Source organism: Gadus macrocephalus, chromosome 5, assembly GCF_031168955.1.
Source record: "Gadus macrocephalus chromosome 5, ASM3116895v1".
Classification (NCBI taxonomy): domain Eukaryota; kingdom Metazoa; phylum Chordata; class Actinopteri; order Gadiformes; family Gadidae; genus Gadus; species Gadus macrocephalus.
In genome coordinates this window covers 795,456-812,510 of record NC_082386.1, presented here as the reverse complement: position 1 = coordinate 812,510, position 17,055 = coordinate 795,456, and the positions used below count along the sequence as shown (strand labels likewise).

General features: G+C 38.9%; 16 non-coding genes across 16 annotated transcripts; all 16 read right to left on the bottom strand.

Moving 5' to 3' along the window:
* Window positions 1-1,165: 1,165 nt before the first annotated feature.
* On the bottom strand, window positions 1,166-1,238 carry trnar-acg (transfer RNA arginine (anticodon ACG)). The gene has a single exon. It is a non-coding gene; the product is annotated as a tRNA-Arg (tRNA).
* Window positions 1,239-1,963: 725 nt separating this feature from the next.
* Window positions 1,964-2,036, bottom strand: trnar-acg (transfer RNA arginine (anticodon ACG)). The gene has a single exon. It is a non-coding gene; the product is annotated as a tRNA-Arg (tRNA).
* A 1,640-nt stretch (window positions 2,037-3,676) lies between these two features.
* On the bottom strand, window positions 3,677-3,749 carry trnar-acg (transfer RNA arginine (anticodon ACG)). Its single transcript has one exon. It is a non-coding gene; the product is annotated as a tRNA-Arg (tRNA).
* A 519-nt stretch (window positions 3,750-4,268) lies between these two features.
* On the bottom strand, window positions 4,269-4,341 carry trnar-acg (transfer RNA arginine (anticodon ACG)). Its single transcript has one exon. It is a non-coding gene; the product is annotated as a tRNA-Arg (tRNA).
* A 725-nt stretch (window positions 4,342-5,066) lies between these two features.
* Window positions 5,067-5,139, bottom strand: trnar-acg (transfer RNA arginine (anticodon ACG)). Its single transcript has one exon. It is a non-coding gene; the product is annotated as a tRNA-Arg (tRNA).
* A 1,640-nt stretch (window positions 5,140-6,779) lies between these two features.
* Window positions 6,780-6,852, bottom strand: trnar-acg (transfer RNA arginine (anticodon ACG)). The gene has a single exon. It is a non-coding gene; the product is annotated as a tRNA-Arg (tRNA).
* Window positions 6,853-7,371: 519 nt separating this feature from the next.
* On the bottom strand, window positions 7,372-7,444 carry trnar-acg (transfer RNA arginine (anticodon ACG)). The gene has a single exon. It is a non-coding gene; the product is annotated as a tRNA-Arg (tRNA).
* A 1,106-nt stretch (window positions 7,445-8,550) lies between these two features.
* trnar-acg (transfer RNA arginine (anticodon ACG)) lies at window positions 8,551-8,623 on the bottom strand. Its single transcript has one exon. It is a non-coding gene; the product is annotated as a tRNA-Arg (tRNA).
* Window positions 8,624-9,692: 1,069 nt separating this feature from the next.
* trnar-acg (transfer RNA arginine (anticodon ACG)) lies at window positions 9,693-9,765 on the bottom strand. The gene has a single exon. It is a non-coding gene; the product is annotated as a tRNA-Arg (tRNA).
* A 519-nt stretch (window positions 9,766-10,284) lies between these two features.
* trnar-acg (transfer RNA arginine (anticodon ACG)) lies at window positions 10,285-10,357 on the bottom strand. Its single transcript has one exon. It is a non-coding gene; the product is annotated as a tRNA-Arg (tRNA).
* Window positions 10,358-11,463: 1,106 nt separating this feature from the next.
* On the bottom strand, window positions 11,464-11,536 carry trnar-acg (transfer RNA arginine (anticodon ACG)). The gene has a single exon. It is a non-coding gene; the product is annotated as a tRNA-Arg (tRNA).
* A 1,090-nt stretch (window positions 11,537-12,626) lies between these two features.
* trnar-acg (transfer RNA arginine (anticodon ACG)) lies at window positions 12,627-12,699 on the bottom strand. Its single transcript has one exon. It is a non-coding gene; the product is annotated as a tRNA-Arg (tRNA).
* Window positions 12,700-13,197: 498 nt separating this feature from the next.
* On the bottom strand, window positions 13,198-13,270 carry trnar-acg (transfer RNA arginine (anticodon ACG)). Its single transcript has one exon. It is a non-coding gene; the product is annotated as a tRNA-Arg (tRNA).
* Window positions 13,271-14,368: 1,098 nt separating this feature from the next.
* On the bottom strand, window positions 14,369-14,441 carry trnar-acg (transfer RNA arginine (anticodon ACG)). The gene has a single exon. It is a non-coding gene; the product is annotated as a tRNA-Arg (tRNA).
* A 1,098-nt stretch (window positions 14,442-15,539) lies between these two features.
* trnar-acg (transfer RNA arginine (anticodon ACG)) lies at window positions 15,540-15,612 on the bottom strand. Its single transcript has one exon. It is a non-coding gene; the product is annotated as a tRNA-Arg (tRNA).
* A 498-nt stretch (window positions 15,613-16,110) lies between these two features.
* trnar-acg (transfer RNA arginine (anticodon ACG)) lies at window positions 16,111-16,183 on the bottom strand. Its single transcript has one exon. It is a non-coding gene; the product is annotated as a tRNA-Arg (tRNA).
* Window positions 16,184-17,055: the final 872 nt, after the last annotated feature.

Here is a 17,055-nt window from a genome sequence, read left to right as displayed (position 1 = left end):
CATTACAATATTATGAATAGAAGCTGCCCATAACAGGTTCGAATATTAAGGGCTGCCTAATCAAAGCCCTACCTGTTAGTGACTTAACGTTCACTGAATGACTCGGCTCGTTAATGTTCATCAACCGGCATTTGTCGAATATGTTAACGTGAAATTGATTTTAAATCAACATATTATAAGTAGGAAATCCACATCACCATCGGAAAGCTGTAAAGTCATAACGGTTATGAGACAGATAACACTGGCACGTTATTTAGGCCTATTAACTATTCGTTAACGTTTCTGAGCGATAGGTTATTCATCCAACTAAAACCTGTTTATATATATATATATATATAGAGATATTTGCCAATTTATTTGGATTGAAAATCGCTAGAAAGGACTGACTTACCTCGGAAATGTTGGTAATAAGAAGATTTTCGTAATGTCACAAAATGCGATTCGAAGATTTTCGTAATGTCACAAAGTGCGATTCTTCGTAGGGAGCGATACGAGCACTGATTGGCCAGAGTGTAGCATTGTTCGTGCAATTATTGGTAGTGATACGAGCGCTGATTGGCCATAGCTTTGTATTCTTGGTAGATTCTTGGTAGCAGACTGAAATGTGATTGGCTGTCAATACCAAGAATGATCTCGACTCACAGGTGGCAGGTAGCGCCACTAACCCACCTGTATAAACACAGACCATCATTAAAATTCGTCCAATAAGAAAGGACGCTTGCTTTAAAATTCTCATTCCAAGCCCATTTTTCTCATTGTGAAAGTCAAATGGCTGACCATAGCTAGGTATGAATATGGCGCATTCAATCTTGTTGGGGAAATGAGCTTTTCTTTTAGAATAAAAGAAAAGCTAATTTTTTTCGTGGCTTTTGTACTTCAGCTCCTTCCACTGAGTATTCTTACTCGGTGAGAACGAATACTCCCGATGGCTCGGACTTAGGTTCTTCTCGCTTAGCAGACTTCTAACCCGTCTACAAACGTCATATAAAAGTCTAAAGCAAATGAAAAAGTGAAATAGAATTATATCACCCCATATAATTACTTGTTCCTACCTCTATAGTTCATTGTGAAACTCAAATGTCTACCCTGAGAGCAATTTGGAGTGGTGCATGTTATTCTTTGGAATAATAACCCAGCATTAGTTTCCAGGCATTTTAAAATATTTCGAGCTAGCCAGGAGTCGAACCTGGAATCTTCTGATCCGTAGTCAGACGCGTTATCCATTGCGCCACTAGCCCACCTGTTTAAACACAGACCATCATTAAAATTCGTCCAATAAGAAAGGACGCTTGCTTTAAAATTCTCATTCCAAGCTAATTTTTCTCATTGTGAAAGTCAAATGGCTGACCATAGCTAGGTATGAATATGGCGCATTCAATCTTGTTGGGGAAATGAGCTTTTCTTTTAGAATAAAAGAAAAGCAAATTTTTTTCGTGGCTTTTGTACTTCAGCTCCTTCCACTGAGTATTCTTACTCGGTGAGAACGAATACTCCCGATGGCTCGGACTTAGGTTCTTCTCGCTTAGCAGACTTCTAACCCGTCTACAAACGTCATATAAAAGTCTAAAGCAAATGAAAAAGTGAAATAGAATTATATCACCCCATATAATTACTTGTTCCTACCTCTATAGTTCATTGTGAAACTCAAATGTCTACCCTGAGAGCAATTTGGAGTGGTGCATGTTATTCTTTGGAATAATAACCCAGCATTAGTTTCCACGCATTTTAAAATCTTTCGAGCTAGCCAGGAGTCGAAGACTTCTAACACGTCTAAAACGTTATATGAAAGTCTAAAGGAAAGGAAAAAGTGAAATAGAATGATATCACCCCATTAAATTCCTTGTTCCTACCTCTATTGTTCATTGTGAAACTCAAATGTCTACCCTGAGAGCAATTTGGTGTGGTGCATGTTATTCTTTGGAATAATAACCCAGCATTAGTTTCCAGGCATTTTAAAATATTTCGAGCTAGCCAGGAGTCGAACCTGGAATCTTCTGATCCGTAGTCAGACGCGTTATCCATTGCGCCACTAACCCACCTGTATAAACACAGACCATCATTAAAATTCGTCCAATAAGAAAGGACGCTTGCTTTAAAATTCTCATTCCAAGCCCATTTTTCTCATTGTGAAAGTCAAATGGCTGACCATAGCTAGGTATGAATATGGCGCATTCAATCTTGTTGGGGAAATGAGCTTTTCTTTTAGAATAAAAGAAAAGCTAATTTTTTTCGTGGCTTTTGTACTTCAGCTCCTTCCACTGAGTATTCTTACTCGGTGAGAACGAATACTCCCGATGGCTCGGACTTAGGTTCTTCTCGCTTAGCAGACTTCTAACCCGTCTACAAACGTCATATAAAAGTCTAAAGCAAATGAAAAAGTGAAATAGAATTATGTCACCCCATATAATTACTTGTTCCTACCTCTATAGTTCATTGTGAAACTCAAATGTCTACCCTGAGAGCAATTTGGAGTGGTGCATGTTATTCTTTGGAATAATAACCCAGCATTAGTTTCCAGGCATTTTAAAATATTTCGAGCTAGCCAGGAGTCGAACCTGGAATCTTCTGATCCGTAGTAAGACGCATTATCCATTGCGCCACTAGCCCACCTGTTTAAACACAGACCATCATTAAAATTCGTCCAATAAGAAAGGACGCTTGCTTTAAAATTCTCATTCCAAGCTAATTTTTCTCATTGTGAAAGTCAAATGGCTGACCACAGCTAGGTATGAATATGGCGCATTCAATCTTGTTGGGGAAATGAGCTTTTCTTTTAGAATAAAAGAAAAGCTAATTTTTTTCGTGGCTTTTGTACTTCAGCTCCTTCCACTGAGTATTCTTACTCGGTGAGAACGAATACTCCCGATGGCTCGGACTTAGGTTCTTCTCGCTTAGCAGACTTCTAACCCGTCTACAAACGTCATATAAAAGTCTAAAGCAAATGAAAAAGTGAAATAGAATTATGTCACCCCATATAATTACTTGTTCCTACCTCTATAGTTCATTGTGAAACTCAAATGTCTACCCTGAGAGCAATTTGGAGTGGTGCATGTTATTCTTTGGAATAATAACCCAGCATTAGTTTCCAGGCATTTTAAAATATTTCGAGCTAGCCAGGAGTCGAACCTGGAATCTTCTGATCCGTAGTAAGACGCATTATCCATTGCGCCACTAGCCCACCTGTTTAAACACAGACCATCATTAAAATTCGTCCAATAAGAAAGGACGCTTGCTTTAAAATTCTCATTCCAAGCTAATTTTTCTCATTGTGAAAGTCAAATGGCTGACCACAGCTAGGTATGAATATGGCGCATTCAATCTTGTTGGGGAAATGAGCTTTTCTTTTAGAATTAAAGAAAAGCTAATTTTTTTCGTGGCTTTTGTACTTCAGCTCCTTCCACTGAGTATTCTTACTCGGTGAGAACGAATACTCCCGATGGCTCGGACTTAGGTTCTTCTCGCTTAGCAGACTTCTAACCCGTCTAGAAACGTCATATAAAAGTCTAAAGCAAAGGAAAAAGTGAAATAGAATGATATCACCCCATATTATTACTTTTTCCTACCTCTATTGTTCTTTGTGAAACTCAAATGTCTACCCTGAGAGCAATTTGGTGTGGTGCATGTTATTCTTTGGAATAATAACCCAGCATTAGATTCCAGGCATTTTATAATTTTTCGAGCTAGCCAGGAGTCGAACCTGGAATCTTCTGATCCGTAGTCAGACGCGTTATCCATTGCGCCACTAACCCACCAGTTTAAACACAGACCATCATTAAAATTTGTCCGATAAGAAAGGACGCAAGATTGAATGCGCCATATTCTTGCTTTAAAATTCTCATTCCAAGCCCATTTTTCTCATTGTGAAAGTCAAATGGCTGACCATAGCTAGGTATGAATATGGCGCATTCAATCTTGTTGGGGAAATGAGCTTTTCTTTTAGAATAAAAGAAAAGCTAATTTTTTTCGTGGCTTTTGTACTTCAGCTCCTTCCACTGAGTATTCTTACTCGGTGAGAACGAATACTTCCGATGGCTCGGACTTAGATTCTTCTCGCTTAGCAGACTTCTAACCCGTCTACAAACATCATATAAAAGTCTAAAGCAAATGAAAAAGTGAAATAGAATGATATCACCCCATAACATTTCTTGTTCCTACCTCTATTGTAATTTGTGAAACTCAAATGTCTACCCTGAGAGCAATTTTGTGTGGTGCATGTTATTCTTTGTAATAATAACCCAGCATTAGTTTCCAGGCATTTTAAAATCTTTCGAGCTAGCCAGGAGTCGAACCTGGAATCTTCTGATCCGTAGTCAGACGCGTTATCCATTGCGCCACTAGCCCACCTGTTTAAACACAGACCATCATTAAAATTCGTCCAATAAGAAAGGACGCTTGCTTTAAAATTCTCATTCCAAGCTAATTTTTCTCATTGTGAAAGTCAAATGGCTGACCATAGCTAGGTATGAATATGGCGCATTCAATCTTGTTGGGGAAATGAGCTTTTCTTTTAGAATAAAAGAAAAGCAAATTTTTTTCGTGGCTTTTGTACTTCAGCTCCTTCCACTGAGTATTCTTACTCGGTGAGAACGAATACTCCCGATGGCTCGGACTTAGGTTCTTCTCGCTTAGCAGACTTCTAACCCGTCTACAAACGTCATATAAAAGTCTAAAGCAAATGAAAAAGTGAAATAGAATTATATCACCCCATATAATTACTTGTTCCTACCTCTATAGTTCATTGTGAAACTCAAATGTCTACCCTGAGAGCAATTTGGAGTGGTGCATGTTATTCTTTGGAATAATAACCCAGCATTAGTTTCCACGCATTTTAAAATCTTTCGAGCTAGCCAGGAGTCGAAGACTTCTAACACGTCTAAAACGTTATATGAAAGTCTAAAGGAAAGGAAAAAGTGAAATAGAATGATATCACCCCATTAAATTCCTTGTTCCTACCTCTATTGTTCATTGTGAAACTCAAATGTCTACCCTGAGAGCAATTTGGTGTGGTGCATGTTATTCTTTGGAATAATAACCCAGCATTAGTTTCCAGGCATTTTAAAATATTTCGAGCTAGCCAGGAGTCGAACCTGGAATCTTCTGATCCGTAGTCAGACGCGTTATCCATTGCGCCACTAACCCACCTGTATAAACACAGACCATCATTAAAATTCGTCCAATAAGAAAGGACGCTTGCTTTAAAATTCTCATTCCAAGCCCATTTTTCTCATTGTGAAAGTCAAATGGCTGACCATAGCTAGGTATGAATATGGCGCATTCAATCTTGTTGGGGAAATGAGCTTTTCTTTTAGAATAAAAGAAAAGCTAATTTTTTTCGTGGCTTTTGTACTTCAGCTCCTTCCACTGAGTATTCTTACTCGGTGAGAACGAATACTCCCGATGGCTCGGACTTAGGTTCTTCTCGCTTAGCAGACTTCTAACCCGTCTACAAACGTCATATAAAAGTCTAAAGCAAATGAAAAAGTGAAATAGAATTATGTCACCCCATATAATTACTTGTTCCTACCTCTATAGTTCATTGTGAAACTCAAATGTCTACCCTGAGAGCAATTTGGAGTGGTGCATGTTATTCTTTGGAATAATAACCCAGCATTAGTTTCCAGGCATTTTAAAATATTTCGAGCTAGCCAGGAGTCGAACCTGGAATCTTCTGATCCGTAGTAAGACGCATTATCCATTGCGCCACTAGCCCACCTGTTTAAACACAGACCATCATTAAAATTCGTCCAATAAGAAAGGACGCTTGCTTTAAAATTCTCATTCCAAGCTAATTTTTCTCATTGTGAAAGTCAAATGGCTGACCACAGCTAGGTATGAATATGGCGCATTCAATCTTGTTGGGGAAATGAGCTTTTCTTTTAGAATAAAAGAAAAGCTAATTTTTTTCGTGGCTTTTGTACTTCAGCTCCTTCCACTGAGTATTCTTACTCGGTGAGAACGAATACTCCCGATGGCTCGGACTTAGGTTCTTCTCGCTTAGCAGACTTCTAACCCGTCTACAAACGTCATATAAAAGTCTAAAGCAAATGAAAAAGTGAAATAGAATTATGTCACCCCATATAATTACTTGTTCCTACCTCTATAGTTCATTGTGAAACTCAAATGTCTACCCTGAGAGCAATTTGGAGTGGTGCATGTTATTCTTTGGAATAATAACCCAGCATTAGTTTCCAGGCATTTTAAAATATTTCGAGCTAGCCAGGAGTCGAACCTGGAATCTTCTGATCCGTAGTAAGACGCATTATCCATTGCGCCACTAGCCCACCTGTTTAAACACAGACCATCATTAAAATTCGTCCAATAAGAAAGGACGCTTGCTTTAAAATTCTCATTCCAAGCTAATTTTTCTCATTGTGAAAGTCAAATGGCTGACCACAGCTAGGTATGAATATGGCGCATTCAATCTTGTTGGGGAAATGAGCTTTTCTTTTAGAATTAAAGAAAAGCTAATTTTTTTCGTGGCTTTTGTACTTCAGCTCCTTCCACTGAGTATTCTTACTCGGTGAGAACGAATACTCCCGATGGCTCGGACTTAGGTTCTTCTCGCTTAGCAGACTTCTAACCCGTCTAGAAACGTCATATAAAAGTCTAAAGCAAAGGAAAAAGTGAAATAGAATGATATCACCCCATATTATTACTTTTTCCTACCTCTATTGTTCTTTGTGAAACTCAAATGTCTACCCTGAGAGCAATTTGGTGTGGTGCATGTTATTCTTTGGAATAATAACCCAGCATTAGATTCCAGGCATTTTATAATTTTTCGAGCTAGCCAGGAGTCGAACCTGGAATCTTCTGATCCGTAGTCAGACGCGTTATCCATTGCGCCACTAACCCACCAGTTTAAACACAGACCATCATTAAAATTTGTCCGATAAGAAAGGACGCAAGATTGAATGCGCCATATTCTTGCTTTAAAATTCTCATTCCAAGCCCATTTTTCTCATTGTGAAAGTCAAATGGCTGACCATAGCTAGGTATGAATATGGCGCATTCAATCTTGTTGGGGAAATGAGCTTTTCTTTTAGAATAAAAGAAAAGCTAATTTTTTTCGTGGCTTTTGTACTTCAGCTCCTTCCACTGAGTATTCTTACTCGGTGAGAACGAATACTTCCGATGGCTCGGACTTAGATTCTTCTCGCTTAGCAGACTTCTAACCCGTCTACAAACATCATATAAAAGTCTAAAGCAAATGAAAAAGTGAAATAGAATGATATCACCCCATAACATTTCTTGTTCCTACCTCTATTGTAATTTGTGAAACTCAAATGTCTACCCTGAGAGCAATTTTGTGTGGTGCATGTTATTCTTTGTAATAATAACCCAGCATTAGTTTCCAGGCATTTTAAAATCTTTCGAGCTAGCCAGGAGTCGAACCTGGAATCTTCTGATCCGTAGTCAGACGCGTTATCCATTGCGCCACTAACCCACCTGTCTAAACACCGACCATCATTAAATTTTGTCCAATAAGAAAGGACGCAAGATTGAATGCGCCATATTCTTGCTTTCAAATTCTCATTCCAAGCCCATTTTTCTCATTGTGAAAGTCAAATGGCTGACCATATCTAGGTATGAATATGGCGCATTCAATCTTGTTGGGGAAATGAGCTTTTCTTTTAGAATAAAAGAATAGCTAATTTCTTTCGTGTTTTTTGTGGCTTCTGCACTTCAGCTCCTTCCACTGAGTATTCGTACTCGGTGGGACAGAATACTCCCGGTGGCTCGGACTTAGATACTTCTCGCTTAGCAGACTTCTAACACGTCTAAAACGTTATATGAAAGTCTAAAGCAAAGGAAAAAGTGAAATAGAATGATGTCACCCCATTAAATTCCTTGTTCCTTCCTCTATTGTTCATTGTGAAACTCAAATGTCTACCCTGAGAGCAATTTGGTGTGGTGCATGTTATTCTTTGGAATAATAACCCAGCATTAGTTTCCAGGCATTTTAAAATCTATCGAGCAAGCCAGGAGTCGAACCTGGAATCTTCTGATCCGTAGTCAGACGCGTTATCCATTGCGCCACTAGCCCACCTGTATAAACACAGACCATCATTAAAATTCGTCCAATAAGAAAGGACGCTTGCTTTAAAATTCTCATTCCAAGCCCATTTTTCTCATTGTGAAAGTCAAATGGCTGACCATAGCTAGGTATGAATATGGCGCATTCAATCTTGTTGGGGAAATGAGCTTTTCTTTTAGAATAAAAGAATAGCTAATTTCTTTCGTGTTTTTTGTGGCTTCTGCACTTCAGCTCCTTCCACTGAGTATTTGTACTCGGTGGGACAGAATACTCCCGATGGCTCGGACATAGATACTTCTCGCTTAGCAGACTTCTAACACGTCTAAAACGTTATATGAAAGTCTAAAGGAAAGGAAAAAGTGAAATAGAATGATATCACCCCATTAAATTCCTTGTTCCTACCTCTATTGTTCATTGTGAAACTCAAATGTCTACCCTGAGAGCAATTTGGTGTGGTGCATGTTATTCTTTGGAATAATAACCCAGCATTAGTTTCCAGGCATTTTAAAATATTTCGAGCTAGCCAGGAGTCGAACCTGGAATCTTCTGATCCGTAGTCAGACGCGTTATCCATTGCGCCACTAACCCACCTGAATAAACACAGACCATCATTAAAATTCGTCCAATAAGAAAGGACGCTTGCTTTAAAATTCTCATTCCAAGCCCATTTTTCTCATTGTGAAAGTCAAATGGCTGACCATAGCTAGGTATGAATATGGCGCATTCAATCTTGTTGGGGAAATGAGCTTTTCTTTTAGAATAAAAGAAAAGCTAATTTTTTTCGTGGCTTTTGTACTTCAGCTCCTTCCACTGAGTATTCTTACTCGGTGAGAACGAATACTCCCGATGGCTCGGACTTAGGTTCTTCTCGCTTAGCAGACTTCTAACCCGTCTACAAACGTCATATAAAAGTCTAAAGCAAATGAAAAAGTGAAATAGAATTATGTCACCCCATATAATTACTTGTTCCTACCTCTATAGTTCATTGTGAAACTCAAATGTCTACCCTGAGAGCAATTTGGAGTGGTGCATGTTATTCTTTGGAATAATAACCCAGCATTAGTTTCCAGGCATTTTAAAATATTTCGAGCTAGCCAGGAGTCGAACCTGGAATCTTCTGATCCGTAGTAAGACGCATTATCCATTGCGCCACTAGCCCACCTGTTTAAACACAGACCATCATTAAAATTCGTCCAATAAGAAAGGACGCTTGCTTTAAAATTCTCATTCCAAGCTAATTTTTCTCATTGTGAAAGTCAAATGGCTGACCACAGCTAGGTATGAATATGGCGCATTCAATCTTGTTGGGGAAATGAGCTTTTCTTTTAGAATTAAAGAAAAGCTAATTTTTTTCGTGGCTTTTGTACTTCAGCTCCTTCCACTGAGTATTCTTACTCGGTGAGAACGAATACTCCCGATGGCTCGGACTTAGGTTCTTCTCGCTTAGCAGACTTCTAACCCGTCTAGAAACGTCATATAAAAGTCTAAAGCAAAGGAAAAAGTGAAATAGAATGATATCACCCCATATTATTACTTTTTCCTACCTCTATTGTTCTTTGTGAAACTCAAATGTCTACCCTGAGAGCAATTTGGTGTGGTGCATGTTATTCTTTGGAATAATAACCCAGCATTAGATTCCAGGCATTTTATAATTTTTCGAGCTAGCCAGGAGTCGAACCTGGAATCTTCTGATCCGTAGTCAGACGCGTTATCCATTGCGCCACTAACCCACCAGTTTAAACACAGACCATCATTAAAATTTGTCCGATAAGAAAGGACGCAAGATTGAATGCGCCATATTCTTGCTTTAAAATTCTCATTCCAAGCCCATTTTTCTCATTGTGAAAGTCAAATGGCTGACCATAGCTAGGTATGAATATGGCGCATTCAATCTTGTTGGGGAAATGAGCTTTTCTTTTAGAATAAAAGAAAAGCTAATTTTTTTCGTGGCTTTTGTACTTCAGCTCCTTCCACTGAGTATTCTTACTCGGTGAGAACGAATACTTCCGATGGCTCGGACTTAGATTCTTCTCGCTTAGCAGACTTCTAACCCGTCTACAAACATCATATAAAAGTCTAAAGCAAATGAAAAAGTGAAATAGAATGATATCACCCCATAACATTTCTTGTTCCTACCTCTATTGTAATTTGTGAAACTCAAATGTCTACCCTGAGAGCAATTTTGTGTGGTGCATGTTATTCTTTGTAATAATAACCCAGCATTAGTTTCCAGGCATTTTAAAATCTTTCGAGCTAGCCAGGAGTCGAACCTGGAATCTTCTGATCCGTAGTCAGACGCGTTATCCATTGCGCCACTAACCCACCTGTCTAAACACCGACCATCATTAAATTTTGTCCAATAAGAAAGGACGCAAGATTGAATGCGCCATATTCTTGCTTTCAAATTCTCATTCCAAGCCCATTTTTCTCATTGTGAAAGTCAAATGGCTGACCATATCTAGGTATGAATATGGCGCATTCAATCTTGTTGGGGAAATGAGCTTTTCTTTTAGAATAAAAGAATAGCTAATTTCTTTCGTGTTTTTTGTGGCTTCTGCACTTCAGCTCCTTCCACTGAGTATTCGTACTCGGTGGGACAGAATACTCCCGGTGGCTCGGACTTAGATACTTCTCGCTTAGCAGACTTCTAACACGTCTAAAACGTTATATGAAAGTCTAAAGCAAAGGAAAAAGTGAAATAGAATGATGTCACCCCATTAAATTCCTTGTTCCTTCCTCTATTGTTCATTGTGAAACTCAAATGTCTACCCTGAGAGCAATTTGGTGTGGTGCATGTTATTCTTTGGAATAATAACCCAGCATTAGTTTCCAGGCATTTTAAAATCTATCGAGCAAGCCAGGAGTCGAACCTGGAATCTTCTGATCCGTAGTCAGACGCGTTATCCATTGCGCCACTAGCCCACCTGTATAAACACAGACCATCATTAAAATTCGTCCAATAAGAAAGGACGCTTGCTTTAAAATTCTCATTCCAAGCCCATTTTTCTCATTGTGAAAGTCAAATGGCTGACCATAGCTAGGTATGAATATGGCGCATTCAATCTTGTTGGGGAAATGAGCTTTTCTTTTAGAATAAAAGAATAGCTAATTTCTTTCGTGTTTTTTGTGGCTTCTGCACTTCAGCTCCTTCCACTGAGTATTTGTACTCGGTGGGACAGAATACTCCCGATGGCTCGGACATAGATACTTCTCGCTTAGCAGACTTCTAACACGTCTAAAACGTTATATGAAAGTCTAAAGGAAAGGAAAAAGTGAAATAGAATGATATCACCCCATTAAATTCCTTGTTCCTACCTCTATTGTTCATTGTGAAACTCAAATGTCTACCCTGAGAGCAATTTGGTGTGGTGCATGTTATTCTTTGGAATAATAACCCAGCATTAGTTTCCAGGCATTTTAAAATATTTCGAGCTAGCCAGGAGTCGAACCTGGAATCTTCTGATCCGTAGTCAGACGCGTTATCCATTGCGCCACTAACCCACCTGAATAAACACAGACCATCATTAAAATTCGTCCAATAAGAAAGGACGCTTGCTTTAAAATTCTCATTCCAAGCCCATTTTTCTCATTGTGAAAGTCAAATGGCTGACCATAGCTAGGTATGAATATGGCGCATTCAATCTTGTTGGGGAAATGAGCTTTTCTTTTAGAATAAAAGAAAAGCTAATTTTTTTCGTGGCTTTTGTACTTCAGCTCCTTCCACTGAGTATTCTTACTCGGTGAGAACGAATACTCCCGATGGCTCGGACTTAGGTTCTTCTCGCTTAGCAGACTTCTAACCCGTCTACAAACGTCATATAAAAGTCTAAAGCAAATGAAAAAGTGAAATAGAATGATATCACCCCATATAATTACTTGTTCCTACCTCTATAGTTCATTGTGAACTTCAAATGTCTACCCTGAGAGCAATTTGGTGTGGTGCATGTTATTCTTTGGAATAATAACCCAGCATTAGTTTCCAGGCATTTTAAAATCTTGCGAGCTAGCCAGGAGTCGAACCTGGAATCTTCTGATCCGTAGTCATACGCGTTATCCATTGCGCCACTAACCCACCTGTCTAAACACCGACCATCATTAAAATTTGTCCAATAAGAAAGGACGCAAGATTGAATGCGCCATATTCTTGCTTTAAAATTCTCATTCCAAGCCCATTTTTCTCATTGTGAAAGTCAAATGGCTGACCATAGCTAGGTATGAAAATGGCGCATTCAATCTTGTTGGCGAAATGAGCTTTTCTTTTAGAATGAAAGAAAAGCTAATTTTTTTCGTGGCTTTTGTACTTCAGCTCCTTCCACTGAGTATTCTTACTCGGTGAGAACGAATACTCCCGATGGCTCGGACTTAGATTCAACTCGCTTAGCAGACTTCTAACCCGTCTACAAACGTCATATAAAAGTCTAAAGCAAAGGAAAAAGTGAAATAGAATGATATCACCCCATATTATTACTTTTTCCTACCTCTATTGTTCTTTGTGATACTCAAATGTCTACCCTGAGTGCAATTTGTTGTGGTGCATGTTATTCTTTGGAATAATAACCCAGCATTAGTTTCCAGGCATTTTATAATCTTTCGAGCTAGCCAGGAGTCGAACCTGGAATCTTCTGATCCGTAGTCAGACGCGTTATCCATTGCGCCACTAACCCACCAGTATAAACACAGACCATCATTAAAATTCGTCCAATAAGAAAGGACGCTTGCTTTAAAATTCTCATTCCAAGCCCATTTTTCTCATTGTGAAAGTCAAATGGCTGACCATAGCTAGGTATGAATATGGCGCATTCAATCTTGTTGGGGAAATGAGCTTTTCTTTTAGAATAAAAGAAAGGCTAATTTTTTTCGTGGCTTTTGTACTTCAGCTCCTTCCACTGAGTATTCTTACTCGGTGAGAACGAATACTCCCGATGGCTCGGACTTAGGTTCTTCTCGCTTAGCAGACTTCTAACCCGTCTACAAACGTCATATAAAAGTCTAAAGCAAATGAAAAAGTGAAATAGACTGATATCACCCCATATAATTACTTGTTCCTACCTCTATAGTTCATTGTGAAACTCAAATATCTACCCTGAGAGCAATTTGGAGTGGTGCATGTTATTCTTTGGAATAATAACCCAGCATTAGTTTCCAGGCATTTTAAAATCTTTCGAGCTAGCCAGGAGTCGAACCTGGAATCTTCTGATCCGTAGTCAGACGCGTTATCCATTGCGCCACTAGCCCACCTGTTTAAACACAGACCATCATTAAAATTCGTCCAATAAGAAAGGACGCTTGCTTTAAAATTCTCATTCCAAGCTAATTTTTCTCATTGTGAAAGTCAAATGGCTGACCATAGCTAGGTATGAATATGGCGCATTCAATCTTGTTGGGGAAATGAGCTTTTCTTTTAGAATAAAAGAAAAGCAAATTTTTTTCGTGGCTTTTGTACTTCAGCTCCTTCCACTGAGTATTCTTACTCGGTGAGAACGAATACTCCCGATGGCTCGGACTTAGGTTCTTCTCGCTTAGCAGACTTCTAACCCGTCTACAAACGTCATATAAAAGTCTAAAGCAAATGAAAAAGTGAAATAGACTGATATCACCCCATAAAATTACTTGTTCCTACCTCTATAGTTCATTGTGAAACTCAAATATCTACCCTGAGAGCAATTTGGAGTGGTGCATGTTATTCTTTGGAATAATAACCCAGCATTAGTTTCCAGGCATTTTAAAATCTTTCGAGCTAGCCAGGAGTCGAACCTGTAATCTTCTGATCCGTAGTCAGACGCGTTATCCATTGCGCCACTAGCCCACCTGTTTAAACACAGACCATCATTAAAATTCGTCCAATAAGAAAGGACGCAAGATTGAATGCGCCATATTCTTGCTTTAAAATTCTCATTCCAAGCCCATTTTTCTCATTGTGAAAGTCAAATGGCTGACCATATCTAGGTATGAATATGGCGCATTCAATCTTGTTGGGGAAATGAGCTTTTCTTTTAGAATAAAAGAATAGCTAATTTCTTGCGTGTTTTTTGTGGCTTCTGCACTTCAGCTCCTTCCACTGAGTATTCGTACTCGGTGGGACAGAATACTCCCGATGGCTCGGACTTAGATACTTCTCGCTTAGCAGACTTCTAACACGTCTAAAACGTTATATGAAAGTCTAAAGGAAAGGAAAAAGTGAAATAGAATGATATCACCCCATTAAATTCCTTGTTCCTACCTCTATTGTTCATTGTGAAACTCAAATGTCTACCCTGAGAGCAATTTGGTGTGGTGCATGTTATTCTTTGGAATAATAACCCAGCATTAGTTTCCAGGCATTTTAAAATATTTCGAGCTAGCCAGGAGTCGAACCTGGAATCTTCTGATCCGTAGTCAGACGCGTTATCCATTGCGCCACTAACCCACCTGAATAAACACAGACCATCATTAAAATTCGTCCAATAAGAAAGGACGCTTGCTTTAAAATTCTCATTCCAAGCTAATTTTTCTCATTGTGAAAGTCAAATGGCTGACCATAGCTAGGTATGAATATGGCGCATTCAATCTTGTTGGGGAAATGAGCTTTTCTTTTAGAATAAAAGAAAAGCAAATTTTTTTCGTGGCTTTTGTACTTCAGCTCCTTCCACTGAGTATTCTTACTCGGTGAGAACGAATACTCCCGATGGCTCGGACTTAGATTCTTCTCGCTTAGCAGACTTCTAACCCGTCTACAAACATCATATAAAAGTCTAAAGCAAATGAAAAAGTGAAATAGAATGATATCACCCCATAACATTTCTTGTTCCTACCTCTATTGTTCTCTGTGAAACTCAAATGTCTACCCTGAGAGCAATTTTGTGTGGTGCATGTTATTCTTTGTAATAATAACCCAGCATTAGTTTCCACGCATTTTAAAATCTTTCGAGCTAGCCAGGAGTCGAACCTGGAATCTTCTGATCCGTAGTCAGACACGTTATCCATTGCGCCACTAACCCACCTATCTAAACACAGACCATCATTAAAATTTGTCCAATAAGAAAGGACGCAAGATTGAATGCGCCATATTCTTGCTTTAAAATTCTCATTCCAAGCCCATTTTTCTCATTGTGAAAGTCAAATGGCTGACCATATCTAGGTATGAATATGGCGCATTCAATCTTGTTGGGGAAATGAGCTTTTCTTTTAGAATAAAAGAATAGCTAATTTCTTTCGTGTTTTTTGTGGCTTCTGCACTTCAGCTCCTTCCACTGAGTATTCGTACTCGGTGGGACAGAATACTCCCGATGGCTCGGACTTAGATACTTCTCGCTTAGCAGACTTCTAACACGTCTAAAACGTTATATGAAAGTCTAAAGCAAAGGAAAAAGTGAAATAGAATGATGTCACCCCATTAAATTCCTTGTTCCTTCCTCTATTGTTCATTGTGAAACTCAAATGTCTACCCTGAGGGCAATTTGGTGTGGTGCATGTTATTCTTTGGAATAATAACCCAGCATTAGTTTCCAGGCACTTTAAAATATTTCGAGCTAGCCAGGAGTCGAACCTGGAATCTTCTGATCCGTAGTCAGACGCGTTATCCATTGCGCCACTAACCCACCTGTATAAACACAGACCATCATTAAAATTCGTCCAATAAGAAAGGACGCTTGCTTTAAAATTCTCATTCCAAGCCCATTTTTCTCATTGTGAAAGTCAAATGGCTGACCATAGCTAGGTATGAATATGGCGCATTCAATCTTGTTGGGGAAATGAGCTTTTCTTTTAGAATAAAAGAAAGGCTAATTTTTTTCGTGGCTTTTGTACTTCAGCTCCTTCCACTGAGTATTCTTACTCGGTGAGAACGAATGCTCCCGATGGCTCGGACTTAGGTTCTTCTCGCTTAGCAGACTTCTAACCCGTCTACAAACGTCATATAAAAGTCTAAAGCAAATGAAAAAGTGAAATAGAATGATATCACCCCATATAATTACTTGTTCCTACCTCTATAGTTCATTGTGAAACTCAAATATCTACCCTGAGAGCAATTTGGAGTGGTGCATGTTATTCTTTGGAATAATAACCCAGCATTAGTTTCCAGGCATTTTAAAATCTTTCGAGCTAGCCAGGAGTCGAACCTGGAATCTTCTGATCCGTAGTCAGACGCGTTATCCATTGCGCCACTAGCCCACCTGTGTAAACACAGACCATCATTAAAATTCGTCCAATAAGAAAGGACGCTTGCTTTAAAATTCTCATTCCAAGCTAATTTTTCTCATTGTGAAAGTCAAATGGCTGACCATAGCTAGGTATGAATATGGCGCATTCAATCTTGTTGGGGAAATGAGCTTTTCTTTTAGAATAAAAGAAAAGCAAATTTTTTTCGTGGCTTTTGTACTTCAGCTCCTTCCACTGGGTATTCTTACTCGGTGAGAACGAATACTCCCGATGGCTCGGACTTAGATTCTTCTCGCTTAGCAGACTTCTAACCCGTCTACAAACATCATATAAAAGTCTAAAGCAAATGAAAAAGTGAAATAGAATGATATCACCCCATAACATTTCTTGTTCCTACCTCTATTGTTCTTTGTGAAACTCAAATGTCTACCCTGAGAGCAATTTTGTGTGGTGCATGTTATTCTTTGGAATAATAACCCAGCATTAGTTTCCAGGCATTTTAAAATCTTTCGAGCTAGCCAGGAGTCGAACATGGAATCTACTGATCCTTAGTCAGACACATTATCCATTGCGCCACTAGCCCACCTGTTTAAACACAGACCATCATTAAAATTCGACCAATAAGAAAGGACGCTTGCTTTAAAATTCTCATTCCAAGCTAATTTTTCTCATTGTGAAAGTCAAATGGCTGACCATAGCTAGGTATGAAAATGGCGCATTCAATCTTGTTGGCGAAATGAGCTTTTCTTTTAGAATGAAAGAAAAGCTAATTTTTTTCGTGGCTTTTGTACTTCAGCTCCTTCCACTGAGTATTCTTACTCGGTGAGAACGAATACTCCCGATGGCTCGGACTTAGATTCAACTCGCTTAGCAGACTTCTAACC